Raw genomic sequence first — 15,452 nt, 5'->3', positions numbered from 1 at the left:
CGCTATACGCCTGCTCACGACTGGTCAGCTTACGACTAGCATACAGGACGGGGTGTTCTACCTCTCCATTTTCCCGTTGGCACAGTACAACGCCCATGCCTCGCTCACTAGCATCGCACTGAACAATGAACCCTTTTGTATAGTCTGGCGATCGTAGCACAGGCTGGCTTGTTAGGGCACTCTTTAGGGCGTTAAAAGCTCTTTCCTTGGTCTCGTCCCAGACGACTGTTTGAGGCTCTGTCTTTCTTAGAGCATCCGTCAGGGGAGCCGCGATATCAGAGTATCTAGGGATGTACCTCTGATAGTAGCCGGCGACACCTAAGGACGACCGAATATCGGTCTTGGTGCGCGGTTGCGGAAAGTCTCGCACAGCGGCCACTTTTATTTCAGAGGGGCGGCGACGACCCTGACCAATCACGTGACCGAGGTAGACAACCTCGGCCTGTGCTATCTGGCACTTAGGAGCCTTGACTGTCAAGCCCGCTTCGCGCAGGCGGGTTAGCACTGCCCGCAAGTGTGTCATATGCTCAGACCAGGATGCGGAGAATATCGCTACGTCGTCTAGATACGGTAAAGCGAATTCTTGCTGTCCCCGCAACACTTTATCCATGAGGCTTGAAAAACAGTATGGCGCGTTCTTCAAACCAAAACTCAACACTTTAGGACGGAATGTTCCCATTGGTGAAATGAACGCCGCATACCTACTAGCCTCTTCTGTAAGTGGAACCTGCCAATAACCCCTGACAAGATCTAGGGTGGAAATAAACTGAGCGCTACTAACTTTCTCAAGGCGCTCCTCGATGTTAGGGATCGGATAAATTTGATCCTTAGTGATGGAATTAAGCCTGCGGTAGTCGACGCAAGGACGAGGTTCCTTGCCCGGTACCTCAACTAAAATCAAAGGGGAGGTATAATCACTCTCACCTGCCTCAATAACACCGAGCTGTAGCATTTTCTTTACCTCAGCCTCCATAATATCGCTCTGGCGGGGTGACACCCGATACGCCTTGGATCGTACTGGCTCTGTGGAGGTAAGTTCTATATCATGAGTAAGTACAGAAGTCCTACCAGGCCTCTCAGAGAACAGACCTTGAAACTCTTGTAATAGCTGGTGTAGTTCGGTTTTCTGCTCGGGCGACAGCGGTGCTTTACTGATAAGGTCACTAATGACTTGACCGGTGTCTTCCCTGTTCGTCACTGAGCCTAGTCCCGGAAGTTCGACCGGAAGCTCTTCAGGAACGTTTACCATCATGCACACCACTGCTTCCCTTTGTCTATAAGGTTTGAGCAGATTACAGTGGTAAACTTGCTGTGCTTTCCGCTTTCCTGGCAGACTTACCACGTAGTTAACGTCCGACAGTTTCTGAACAATTCGTGCTGGGCCCTCCCACTGCACGTCTAGTTTGTTGTTTAGCGATGTACGCAATATCATGACCTCATCGCCCACCTCAAAACGACGGGCCCTGGCTGTCCGATCATAATAAACCTTGGCCCTCTGCTGGGCCTTTGCCATTGCTTCACCTGACAACTCCTGTGCCCTTCTTAAGCGTTCGAGGAGCTTAAGCACGTACTCCACCACGACTGGGTCGTCGCCCCTACCTTCCCATGATTCTCGAAGCATGCGAAGCGGAGATCGAAGCGAGCGACCGTACACCAGTTCAGCTGGCGAAAACCCCGTAGCCGCATGCGGCGCGGTCCTTAAAGCAAACATCACCCCAGGCAGACACAGCTCCCAGTCAGTTCGATGTTCAAAACACAACGCTCTCAACACGCGCTTCATGACGGAGTGGAGCTTCTCAACGGAATTCGACTGTGGGTGGTACACTGAGCTGTGTAACAGCTTTACCCCACACCTTTCGAGAAAAGTTGTCGTCAAAGCGCTAGTAAACACTGTGCCCTGATCTGATTGGATTTCCGCAGGAAAACCAACTCGCGCAAATATGGACAGTAGTGCATTGACTATCTCAACTGAGCTGAGTTCTTTAAGCGGCACTGCTTCAGGGAACTTTGTCGCTGGGCAGATCACAGTCAAAATGTGTCTGTACCCCGTGGCTGTTACCGGCAGAGGTCCCACAGTATCAATAACGAGCCGTCTAAAAGGCTCCGTTATGATAGGTACCAATTTCAACGGCGCCCTTGATTTGTCCCCTGGTTTGCCCACCCGCTGACAAGTGTCACATGTCCTCACGAAATGGTCTGCGTCCCGAAAACACCCTGGCCAATAGTACTCTTGCAAGAGACGGTCCTTAGTTTTCTTAACTCCTAGGTGTCCGGACCACGAACCCCCGTGTGACAAGCGCAACAGATCCTGACGATAGCATTGAGGCACGACCAGCTGATCGAACTCCACTCCTCTTCGGTCTAGATACTTCCGGTACAGGACTCCACCCCTTTCCACAAAACGCGCAGTTTTCCTGGCGATACCTTCTTTGACATTGCAGCGCACGTTTTCCAGGCTGCCATCCTTTTTTTGCTCGGCTATCAAAGCCGACCGGCTGACTTTTAGCAACCTATCAAGTCCGTCTGACGTAGGCGCGATGAGCAAATCAGTAGATAGCTCTTCTAACTTTCCCGTGTCGGGCATTTCCTCTCCAGTATCTGGCGCCTTTAACGTTACAGACTCAAGTTTATTCAGTTCGGGCGTGCTCGGAATATCAGCTTGCTGCGCCTCTGACCCTTTTTCGTTGTTTGATAACGTCGGCCCCGCAACTACCGCCTTTGCAGCGAGCTCCCGAACCTTCGATCTGGTTAAGGCCTGAACACTAGCTTCACCAAACAAAAGCCCCTTCTCGCGCAGGAGGTGATCGGACCTGTTTGAAAATAGGTACGGGTACTGGGGTGGCAGCATAGATGACACTGCCGCCTCCGTCTCAAGCGCTCCGAAAGGTCCTTCAATAAGCACTTTTGCTACCGGCAGACACACGCTATGAGCTTCCACGGCTTGCTTGATCCATGCGCACTCGCCCGTGAACATATGGGGTTCTACGTAAGACGGGTGAACTACATCCATCGTAGCTGCGGAATCGCGAAGCACTCGGCACTCTTTCCCGTTCACGAGGAGGTCTCGCATGTAAGGCTCGAGAAGCTTCATGTTCTCGTCAGTGCTGCCTATTGAAAAAAACACAACTTTTGGTGTTGTTTCCGGACACTGCGCCGAAAAGTGACCCGGCTTCTGGCACGTATAACAAACGCCCGCTCGCCTCATCTCGAACCGCTTTCTGCGTTCGGCTTCGGCTGTCTCTTTACGTTTGGTCGGACTGCTTTCGCTCGCATCCGCACTACGCGTGTCCCCCTTTAATCTCATGGGCGTGAACTTCGGCCTCTCAAACTTCGAGCCAAATTCACCCTTTTGACCGTCCTTAGCTCCGCGAGCTCGACGCGTCACAAACTCCTCGGCTAGCTCAGCGGCTCTAGCCACCGTACTCACGTCTGGCCTATCCAAGACCCAGTATCGCACGTTCTCCGGTAACCGACTATAAAACTGTTCTAGCCCGAAGCACTGCAGAACTTTATCGTGGTCACCAAACGCTTTCTCTTCTTTGAGCCACTCCTGCATGTTCGACATAAGCTTGTAGGCAAACTCTGTATATGACTCACTCTTGCCTTTCTCACTCTCCCGAAACTTCCGACGGAACGCCTCCGCAGACAGCCGGTACTTTTTTAGCAGACTCGATTTTACTTTGTCGAAATCCTCTGCCTCCTCTCTATCCAAGCGAGCGACTACGTCGGCCGCCTCGCCGGGTAACAAAGTGAGCAAGCGCTGTGGCCACGTTTCCCGAGAGAACCCCTGCTTCTCGCACGTTCGCTCAAAGTTAACCAGGAACAAACCAATGTCCTCTCCAAGCTTAAACGGCCGCATCAGGTCAGTCATTTTGAACAATACTCGTTCTCCTGCACCGTGTGCCTGACTTCCATTACGAGCGCGTTCCATCTCTACCTCGAGACGCTTCATTTCCAAAGCGTGTTCGCGCTCTTCTTTTTCTTTCTGCTCTTTAAGTTCGCGCTCCTGTTTCTCTTTTTGCTCTTTAAGTTCGCGCTCATATTTCTCTTTTTGCTCTTTAAGTTCGCGCTCCTGTCTTTTTGACCTCTCCTCAATAGTCTCAAGGCATTCCGACAGCTCGTCATCCTCAGCCTCTAACTCAAGAATAGCCTTTAGCAGTTCAGGTTTTCTTAGTTTGTCTGAGACATCCAGACCCAACTCTCTTGCAAGCTCCAACAATTTCGGTTTGCGCAACGACTTCAAATCCATGGCTGCTCTGAATGCTGCTTTCTCTACTGCTTACTATTGTCTTGCCGCAAACTAACCCGGCAGCAACGACAACCACAATTACCAGCTCTGTTTCTGACACTAACAAAAGCCTGGCAAAGCTCAGAAGAAGAAAGTCCCGCACTCACCAAACCTCGCAGGCAGGAAATCCGCGCAGTCGTTCCGCTGCAGGCAACCAGTCGTCACACAGGGCTCGTTGCACTGCTCCCGGATCGTCGTTGAGCTGCTCAGCATACAGTCAACTGCATCTCTTCGCTGCTGGCCTCCGTTGTCGCGATCTCACCGCTGGCAACCAGATGTTTGAAGTCGTAGGCGATCTCACCGCTGCCAACCAGATGTTTGGATCTGACTGCTGGTACGATCTGTTGGGAACTCGGCGCTGACGCCCGTGGTTGTACCTGGGTCGCAAGCCCCAAGGGTAGCGTTGGCCTGGCGGCCTGGGGTACAACTGGAAGCATCCGAAGGTCCCAGCAAAGCATGAGTCGACTGGTAACAACGAAACAACTTGTTTATTTTAACATCGCAAAGAGTTGGCGGTCAGGTTTGACCGAAGTAGAGAGACGGGAGAGCACTTCACTCAACTGAAGAAATCGGAGCCCTCCTTTTGGCGTCCGGGGGCAGCTGTTTTTATACTCTCGCAGTTGAGGGCAAGAAGGAACCCCTCAAAAGACGAGCACGTGAATGTACAATGGGCTAATGGTGACGCACACTGTCGTAGCGCTGCACACGATCTCGTAGCACCCTGTCGTGGCGCTGCGCACGATCTCGTAGCACCCGGTCGTGGCGCTGCGCACGATCTCGTAGCACCTGGTCGTGGCGCTGCGCACGATCTCGTAGCACCCTGTCGTGGCGCTGCCGGTCGGACACAATGACTGGAACGAGATCCCTGCTTTGGCATCGCCTGTTTCGGGCCCAATAACTGGAATGAGATCCCTGCTTTGGCATCGCCTGTTTCGGGCACAATGACTGGAATGCGAGGAGGATCCCTAGGCGGTCGCATCGCCGCAGACGCGCCTGGAAACACCTGGCGATGAGTGTTGCGGCGACGACGATCGGGCCAAAATGTCTGCCGCCCCGCCGCAGACGCGCCGGCAAAACCACGTGTCGCAGGCGAAACGCAACAAAAGTAAAAGTTGGCAGGCGTTTCAGCCTCCAGTTGAAGTCGGTGAAAATCAGTCTTCCTGAACAAATGGGCCCCGGACCCCGTCAAGCTGCTCCAAGGCAGCTTTTTGTCCCGGGCCTTTTTCCCTTGGAGAAATAAATGCATCTTGAATCTTGAATCTTGAATCTTAGTTGTGGGCGAGATGGAGTCTCTGCGCACAGCCCTTTGTAGAGTCACTCCCCGCGTGAGGGCATTAGGTGCAGCGTCGGAAGCAAATTTTTTTTTTTTTGATGCACCATCTTCGACTGAGGGACCACGATCTACAGCGACTCGAGGACGGCTGTCCGAGCGTTCACCAAAAGCACCGTTTCGGAGCAGGTCCTGCGGAGTGTGCGGGACAAGGACATCAAGCCACACAGGATTATGTGGTTCCCCGCACACATGGGGCAGATCGAGGGCGCCCCGCCAAACCTCGACGAGTCGGCACATAGAGCTGCGCGAGGAGTCGTCGACCGCGAATCTACCGGGTGACGCGGCACTGAGGCGGACAATCGGGCCCTCCCTCCTCATATAACGAAGTTATCAAACATGTCTACATGGGACGAGATGATATCCACCGCCACATAGGAAACGAGGCAGACCACAGGCTTTAGCAGGTTACTCCAGGTCGAGGCATACCCTAACCCCGCACTGTTACACAGAATCTATCCAGACACAAAATCGACCAATATTTGCCAGCTATGCTCAGACGTAGGTAACTTCGAACACATGCTGTGGCGGTGCCCCCCGTTACGCGACAGGGATGGTGTCATGTCGTCCAAATGGGAGGCTGCCCTAAGCAGCCCCGACCTTGAAGCCCAACTATGGGCTGTCCATCGGGCCCGCGACGCAGCAGAGAGTCTCGGCCTTTCTGTACCGACATGGGAGGGGCCCGCTACTTGTTGACACGTGTTCCGAAGGACCAGAATAAAGTTTTACCATACCACACTATACTATCTTCGAAATCGTTCCACATTTTGCGGTATGATAAGGTGTTAACTTTAAATCTTTTTCCAGGACTGAACATGCCAAAACTATGATCTGATTACGATGTGCCCTGTTATAGGGGAAATCAATGGAGGCGTAATTGATGCAGTATCAGGCTTCTGTGCTAGATGTCCCCCGTTCGAAACCTACCGTTGTACAATTTTATTGATTTATTTATGTAAAAAAATCTAAATTTCGCCTGAAGTTCCGAGCAGTTAATGCGATAGCGACATGTTAGAATATTACAGGAAGTAAGGATCCTCGCTTTAGTGGTAGTTATGAATTGCAGTAAGCATAAGCTGCCTAAATGAGCACGCGTGGCATGAAGTGCGTAGACAAGCATGGGCAGAAAGAAAGCTCGATGACCGCGACCGGCACTAGCTAAAACTATAAGATACTGGCGGCGTTGTCGCCTTGAGTCAACTTCGCCTGCGGTACGCTCACGGGGGCCACGATGTGCGCCCGCTTCGCGCTTTCGAACTGCAAGCTTGATCCTTCTGAATCTAAAACTGTGCATACTTACAGGCTGAATAAATTACTGCATGAGCAAAAAAGTAGATCGTGCAAGTTTTTTCCGAGAGTTACGCGATAAACATCTCCCCTCAAAGACAAAAGCTGCCCACGTAAATTACACGGGATTCTCCCAACCTGGAACAGTACGCCCCATTGCGGAGGCGGTGGTTGCCCATGCTACGGCCAACCTCAAGACGACGTCGGCATCGGGGCCGTATCGCGTCTCTAATATAATGCTTCGTGACCTTGACAAGCAAGTGGTTGCTGCACTCACAGAGTCCTTTAATGAATTATTGCAGACGGGAACTCTCCGCCAGCAGTGGCGAGTCGCCAGGGTAATCTTTACTCGAAAACCAGGCAAACCTCACAGTCATGCCCTTGAGTCATGCCTAGGAAAATTGCTAGAACACGTTATTTTCAACCGACTGACGGCATACGTGGAGGGGGCAGGGATATTTCCAAAGGAAATGTATGGCTTTCGTAAGGACTTATCTACCCACGATGTCATGCTCCAAGTTCAGATGGAAATAATTAAGCAGAGTCTCGATCTCGGCACCAGAGCTTTGCTAGAACTTGACCTTCATGTGGCCTTTCATAATGTTATCCATTTAACCATACTATTGGAACCTAATAGACTGGGCATTGGAGAGCGTTTTTGTAAGTATATATCCTACTTCCTCACAGATAGAACGGCCACCATTCACATGGGTGTAGAGCAATCGCCGGAATTCGACGTGGGTTACTTTGAAACGCCCCAAGGTCGGTGCGTATCTACCCTTCCTCTTTACCGTCGTAATGCTAAACATCGCACGCGAACTTCAAGTAATCCCAGGTATCTGCGTTGCCCTGTATGCGGACGACATCACCAAATGGAACAGGGGCGGCGGTTCGGAGACGGAGCTGCAGGAACTTCTGCAGAACGCCGCGGACCGGGTCAACCCGGTCACATGGCAGCTCAATCTGACGTGCGCTTCAACCAAATCAGAGCACCTGCGTCTCGTCGCACACAAAGGAGTCGCAAAACATACGACTCCAATTCATATCACCTTAGATGGCACTTTCACTCCTATCGTTGACAATATTCAAATCTTAGGCCTCACCATACAGAAACATATGCAAAGCGCAATTACAATTCAGAGGCTTAGGCAATCCGCAGATGATACAATTAAGCTAATTGGCACAGTATCACACAAGAGAAGGCGCCTGCGAGTACAAGATCTTCTCCAACTCTTCAAGCCTTCGTTAGCTCTCACATTACATATACTTAGCCCTACCTCATTCTCACTAAACAGGAGGAGGAGGAGATCAATACACTTATCCGCAAGTTTCTCAAATTCGCCCTCGGTCTACCCGTGAGAACATCTGGGGAACGATTTCTTGCCACCGGGGCCCACAAAATAGTCGCAAGGTTAATTGAAGTCCACGTCATCGCACAATATTAGACTCGCAAAATCCGCGGCCGGAAGATGCATGCTTGGCAGTCTTTAAATTAACCCTCCCTTCCTACCTACGCGCAAACATACTCTGCGGAGTAGGCTCCGAGCAAAACTGTATCTACCACCACTTATTCGGAACATGCACCCACAGTACACGTATACCCGCTTGCGGAGGGTGGCTCTGGTGCGAGCATTGTGCCGTCACTACGATAAAATACCCGGCACACTATACGTAGACGCCGCAGAATACCTCTCACAATCACACAAATTCGCGCTCAAGGCTCAAGGCCAGCAGGTGGATGTGGCCTCTTTGTGCACCCGCTTCTCGGAGGAGGCAGAAGAGGCAGCCATAGCGCTGGCTCTCACTATCGCCTGATGCACCACTGTCTTCAGCGGTTATAAGTCAGCCGTGCACGGCTATGGAGACGAGTATATCAGCAGACTGGCTGAAATCATCGCACGCAAATACGTAGTTCAATCATAAGTTACCCTCGTTTGGGCCCCTGCCCACGAGGGCCTGACATGGGCAACGAAGCTGCCCATGCCTGCGCCCGAGGTTTCACGAACCGGACACGGACAACACAAGGGGAGGCTGAGGCCGGCGCCTCGCGTGATAGTCTCATTACATACTATGGCATGTGCCCACACTACAAATCATCTCGACGCACTTTACCCCTTTCACCGTTCCCCACTCGAAGGAACTATAAGTCCTGTGGAGACAATTGCAAACCCACACCATTACTATTCCGTCACTTCTCAATAAACTATACCTTGATCAATTTCCCAATCCCGGCTGTTATCGTAGCGTAGACCTTTACGCTAACTATAACGACCTACTTCTAGAATTCCTCGACCATCCCCCTCCCCCCTGCGTTAAGAATGTGGAGGTGTGGGGGCTCCGAGCCGAGTCCGCAAGACGACGTCCTGCGCTGGGCCGCGGAGGTGATGGAGCTCTACCGCGAGTAGACGTGTCTGTCACTTGCCACCCCGGTAGGTACTGCAGACTTCTAATCCTGACAAATAAAGTCGTTCCTTCGTCCACTGAACTGGAGGGTTTTGTCGGCGTTGCAGCTTAGCCTCGGCCTCCGATTGCCGCAGCGCCGCGTCAGGTCGCCCCCGGCGTTGGGCTGCCGCGTGCGCGCTACACTCGGCAGCAAGTTGTCCCTGCGTTTGGACCACGTAGTTGTGTTGTTGCGTATGCGGGCTCTCCTTGCTTCAGTGCGATTTGTGTTTCATGGATTTTTCGGCTCACGCGGAGGCATCTTTGCGCGACGTGAGGAACGCAGTGCTTGGCTGCAGAAACACCGAACCGACAGGTACTATCATTGCCACCACGTGTAGGAAAACGATGGCAAAAGCTGATAGGGCTTGCATAGCTGTGTTACAGTTTATTCCAGCAAGCAAAGCTGTTTAATCCGAGGTCCTGTAGTACAGTGCCTTCCGTATGCCAGTTTGTGCGATATTGCAGTACAACGCGCCAAGCGCGTCAACGTGCTGACTTGCAAGTGGGAAATGCTTAAGCGTGTTCTATTCCGCCTGCTGGAGCACGTCCCCGTCGTGTAATGGTTAAATGATGGGGTTGCTGTGCCAAGCGTCTCTGTTCGATTCCTGCCGTCTGACAATTTCAGTGTGTGCGTCTGTCTGCGTGTGTGTGCGTGCGTGCGCGTGCGAGGTCCCAACAGAACATATCGGCCCACGATAAGTGATGGTCACTCGCTTAAAAAAACAAACAGCCGCAAGCAGAAAGATTAATTCAAATGCAACTAGCCCTGATCTTTTTATTTATTTATTGCATATTGCCTCAGCGGCAGCTCTAGTATCGATAGCAGCGGTGCAGGTTAAGACGAGGACTGCCTGGCGCGGTAAACATGATCCATGTGTTGCGGCAAAAACAACATCGACACGCCGAGCCGCAACGCCCCTGACGCCTCCGCAATAATTATGCGACACGAGGGATGTCGCTTGCGTCACATGTGTGTTAACTGAATTTACTTGTCGTTGTTTTCATGCCGTTGGAGGTCGCCAGCGAACTTCGTTCCCGCTGAACAACTGTGCAGGGTCAGTGATTTAGATAGGCGCCTTCCGCAGGCCCCGAATGACTGTCTCCCACGCAAACTAAAATAGCCTAGAAGCCACAACTTCAGTCTACGGTCACTGCCTTATAGTGACAGCAAAGAGATATTTTTGGAGCATTCTGTCGCCCTAATAAGCTGTTCCCGAGTTAACGTGCTCTTATGATGGTTAACGCTCATTTTAGTCAACCCTGCGCTGTTCCAAGGCTCGCCTTAGAGTTAAGAGCCACTCGTGTCGGCACACTGACAACAGTCGGCACACTGTTCAATGGCTCCTTCTTTCTTATTGGTACAGAAAACCTGTTGGTTGAGAATTCGATGTAACACCACGTGCAATGCTTAGCAGTTTTTAAAGCTGTAACTTTACAGGCACCGTCGCGCAGTGAGCACGGCGTAAGCGGTGTTGAGCACGAGTTGAGACGAAACGTTGAGCGAAACGTGTCTACCAATCACAGCGCGGCACGCGCCGCATTTCTGCCAATCACAGAGCGGCGTGCGCCACCTGCTTTCTACCAATCGCAGCGTTGCGCATCGCGCAGCGTTTCTACCATGCGTGGCAGCGGCGGCGCCGGCCGAGCGGGGTAAAGAAAAAGAAGAACCAGAGAGCCCGTGCTCGTGCATAGCGTTCCCCACAAGGGTTTCCCGGTAAATATTAACGCGATAGCGTTAAGGAGCTCGTGTCGCAGAAAAGCCGGTGTCGTCGGCGTCGGCGTCCGCGGCGTTGGCCGTGAGCGATAAATCACGGCAGGCACTTCATAAATAAAAAGCAACTTCCAAGATAGGCTGGGTGGGAATCGAACCAGGGTCTCCAGAGTGTGAGACGGAGACGTTACCACTGAGCCACGAGTTCGATGCTTCAAAGCGGTGCAAAAGCGCCTCTAGTGAACGCGGTGTTGCCTTAGAAACGAGCTGTTTCTAAGGCTCAGGCGTGCGTCGCTTGCTCAGGCGCACATTTTGTTGTCGCGCGGAACGCTGCGTTGCTCGACGCTCACCGCGTCCGATGCGGGGCGCGTAGTCGCTGCGCCGTAGCCCATTGTCTTACACCCATTGGCGGGTCGACGGGAACGCTGTCGCGTTCCACTCTTGAAGGCGAAGCTTAAGCGTCCTCCAATTTTTTATGGTCACATAAGCTACAGTTGCCGAGAAACGTGAGCAGTAGTTGGGAACCCTTTAATGCTATCGCGTTCTACTCTTAAAGGCGTAGCTTTCCCAAGTTTTATCGGTCGCAATTAGTGCTCTATTTTCTTTTTAATTTCCTCTATGTTTAGGCATGATCATGCGCATGCTGACTCGCTCGATTTCGCAGTATTCCAGAGTCCTCACTGTTGAGCCTAAAGTCAACCTCCTTAGAAGTTGGCCAGATCTGTAACCCGGCCTGGAAAGCCGTGATGAAATTCGTAGCCTGAGGCTGAAGAAACACTACTGGTTCCCCGCCGCGCTCGTTGGCTGTGGTACGCGGCTATGGTACGCGGGCAGCGCACTTTTCGTCAGTAGGGAACTGTCTCCGCTCGCACCATTGCAGAATGAGAAACGACGTTGAGATTTAATGGTCAAGTTCTTAACAAGCATTTAGCCATCATCCTAAGAGTGAGCTAGGCAATGTATCAAAGAGGGGGAGAGAGAAGGTCAAGTCAAACGCAGTGAGCTTAACTAGGGACTGAGCCCGGATGGCTATCCTTCCATTGGGAAAGTGGAAAAAGGAGGAAAAGGTCAAGAGAAAGGGAGAAAGTTCGGCGTTGGTGTTTAGAGAGCGTTCGGTGTTCGGTGTTCGATGTTGCGAAAGTTTTAGAAGCCCATTATTTGCTCTGTGTCACAGGTGGTCGCTCAGTCAGGCAGTCTTCAGAAATCGCACCAGCGCTCTTGTGGCTTTCCGCAGCTGAGATATCACAATAGCTCCGCTAGGCTCCTCGTGCTGCTTGCTACTTGCGACCTCAATTTGGGAAGCCTTCTTCACTAACGCCCTTTCTGCCTGCATTGCATAAGAGGATCTTCTGAGTTACTGACTAATCAAAAGAGTAAACCAGCTAATGAGTAATTTCATCCGCTATAAAACGTGCACCGTAGAGTAATTAGGATTCACTGCCCTTTCCCAGAGACGCGAGGGCGAGACACACGAGGCAAAGGTCGTCTTGTTTTGTGTCCGCTTCTGGTGTGAATGTTTGCCTTGTAGGGGTCCACAAGGAATCCGCCGATTGGGCGTTATTCCTTTTTACTTATTAACATGTAACTGGAAGGCGGGCAGAAAATGAACGTTTCTATCCCATTAAATTAAACACTATCACCAAAAACAACAATCATACCAGCCATGTTATTCTCCACTAAGCCTCAGTATCTCGCTCTTACGTAACACAGTTGGACCTAAAACGATCCAGAACTCACTATTCGATGTCATGACTGCAAGGTATTCCTGCTTATTAAGAGGAAGCTTTAGCTCGGGTGCTCCTATCTAAATACATGTAAAAGGAGAATTCGTTTTGCTCGGCAACCACTGCACCTAATTTGACGAGGTTTCTTGCTTTTAAAAGAAAAACTTAAAATCCAGTGACTGTTGGTTTCGAATTTGATTCAGGTCCTTGATGTTTTATTAAAATTTCACCAAATATCGCAAATTTTCAAAAAAAGAAATTATCAAGTTTACAACACTGTAACTCTAAAACGAAAAACGATAATACAATTCTTTGAATTGCATCTAATAGTACATCTAAAGCGGACAAAATTGATATGCTATACATGAATTTTAAAAATTTAGCAATATGTAAACACAGCTTTTGCAGAACATTTGTAAAAAACGTAACAAATTCACGTAAGATATAAAATGACATATCAAATTTGTCCGCTTTCAATGATCTAATGAATGCCGTTTACAGAACCGTGATATTTGTTTTTGATGTAGAGTTATGAATTTGCAAATTTCGTTCTTCTATTTTTTTTTCGAACTTCCGTATTTTTGAAAATTCTTTTAACAAGATCCAGGACATAAATCGAAATTCCGCTTTAAACAGTCACTAGAATTGAACTTTCTCTCTCAATTGCAACAAACTTCATTAAAATCGGTCCAGGGGTTATCTCAGAAAAACGTTTTTGCGTTTTACATGTATTTGAATAGGCCGCGCCGGAGTTGGGCCCGAGCTAAAGCTTCCTCTTAAGCAGTGATAGCGAGCTTACCTGCGAAAGAAAAAGGCTGAGTGAAGCGTATGTTTTACTCTTTTTTTAAGCTGGCTGGTGCTCACTGAAATTTGACTGACGTCATCTGCCCAAGTCCTCATGTCCCGTCATCATGTCCCGAAGGACATGACAAAGAGGGTTTTTGACAAAGCCCAAAAAATGATTTAACATTAACGATGATGACGTTTTCATAAGCCCGAACAAAAGGCATTGATGGCAATTACGAAGAAACAAGACTACGTATTAGGCTAGGAAAGAGGCACACACTACTGCTACAACAACAGCAAAAGTTATCCCGCTCGTTCAACGTGCGTCGACTGCACTAAGTCTGATGCTGCCCTAGCAACAGTTGCCGGTTAACTGTATACACAAGGTATAAAAAATCGAATGTATCAAACAATTCAGTCAAATTTCTACTGGGGAACAGCGCATGAATACGAACTCAGGCACAAAGACACGCATACACAAGGCGATATATGCTTTCAAATAACAAACCTTTACTTAGCCGGCAGACATCATTTGTATTGACGTCTACGAACAACAACAAAAACCAAGCGATTGATGACACTCCCATTACCTCTTAATTATCGCCCACTGACTGCCGTTCTTTAGAAACGACGGCTCTTCTTTACACAAACCAAGAGCGGCACAGCGTACACATCTTAGAATGGTACGTGCTATATCCACGACATCGACAACCTCTCTGGTCTGCGCTGATTTACTTCTGCAAATATTCTCGCGTTTCTCGAAGGAGTAGCGATGAAATGTCAGCAACCCCGACTCGAGACGCTGCTCAGTAGTAACTGTTCGCCCGACCCGTTTCACCAGTCAGGTGCCGCAATGATGCCGGGCACAACCCCAACACTCAGCACACTCCTGCACCCTTATCCAGATAAGCTCTCAGCTAATAACGCACGGTGTCTTGTTCTACTTAGCCACTAGAATTTGTGGTAATCTAGTCACGCATACCATCGCCGCATGCAGGAAAGTCGACAAGATACATGCAACGGCGGAGCATTTCGCGATTGTTTACGATTGCCAACTTTATTGTCGACATTCTGCGACATGCACCATCCGCGATAACTTAGGTTCGTCGGATGCAGTGACGAGGCTCAGTGGTTCCCTGGTTTATTCCTTGATACATATTTTCACTGAAAATCCACTACGCATCGCTGAAACGCTTCATGGTGTATGCTCTTCAGTAACAATATTCCATATGCTTTTTTCTTGCGTTTTCGGTACCTTTATTATAGAAATTTAGCCAAATACATTATTTTCGCGAGAATGGTAGGTCAAACACACTAATTTATGAACTGAGCTCGGAAAGACTTGATAGGGTTACGATGATTCGATGATATTCAGCATCCACCACTGCAACAAGCACAGTAATGAGTCGCCGCAGCAGTGGAAGTAGACGTATTAACGAATAAAAGGAAAATAGGTAACCAAGCTGATAGGAAGCCCACCCGCAAGCGAAGACTTGCGTCAAGACTCCCATGTAATAGTGGGTTAGCAAGGCCACGCCGAGAAGTTAATGCATGGGAATCTGGGTAGGATGCACCATACTCCTGTAAGCTACCCCTGCTTCTCGCTAACGAAAAGCGCGCCAATACATGTAAAAAACGACAAAAGGAAGAGACGTCATGCGAACTTCGTGATTCATTCGTTATATAATGATAGCCCTTCTGTACAGTGCCATGTCTTATACTTTGGACGTGGCAAATAAGTACACCGAACCCTTTTCCGTTAAGAACGGTGTCGAGCAAAAATCGCAATAAACAATTATGCACGAGAATGCTTCGCGAAGTGAATGTGATGGTCTTCGTCTTCTGTGATGAGATTGGTGAAAAGCTGAAAAAGAAAAAAAGAAA

The 15,452-nt window shown here is 49.9% G+C and overlaps 1 protein-coding gene across 3 annotated transcripts in view; it reads right to left on the bottom strand.

Annotated features, from left to right (window-relative positions):
- Positions 1–14,154: 14,154 nt before the first annotated feature.
- The window catches only part of LOC142579894 (putative transporter YutK), a 47,030-nt gene continuing 45,732 nt past the window's right edge, over positions 14,155–15,452 (bottom strand). For all 3 annotated transcript variants that reach the window (XM_075690563.1, XM_075690565.1, XM_075690564.1), the window contains one exon: positions 14,155–15,432. The gene's annotated coding sequence lies outside the window, so the exon portion shown is untranslated. The remainder of the gene's footprint in view (positions 15,433–15,452) is intronic.

This window comes from Dermacentor variabilis, chromosome 4, assembly GCF_050947875.1.
Source record: "Dermacentor variabilis isolate Ectoservices chromosome 4, ASM5094787v1, whole genome shotgun sequence".
NCBI lineage: Eukaryota > Metazoa > Arthropoda > Arachnida > Ixodida > Ixodidae > Dermacentor > Dermacentor variabilis.
This window is presented reverse-complemented; position numbering and strand designations above follow the sequence as displayed.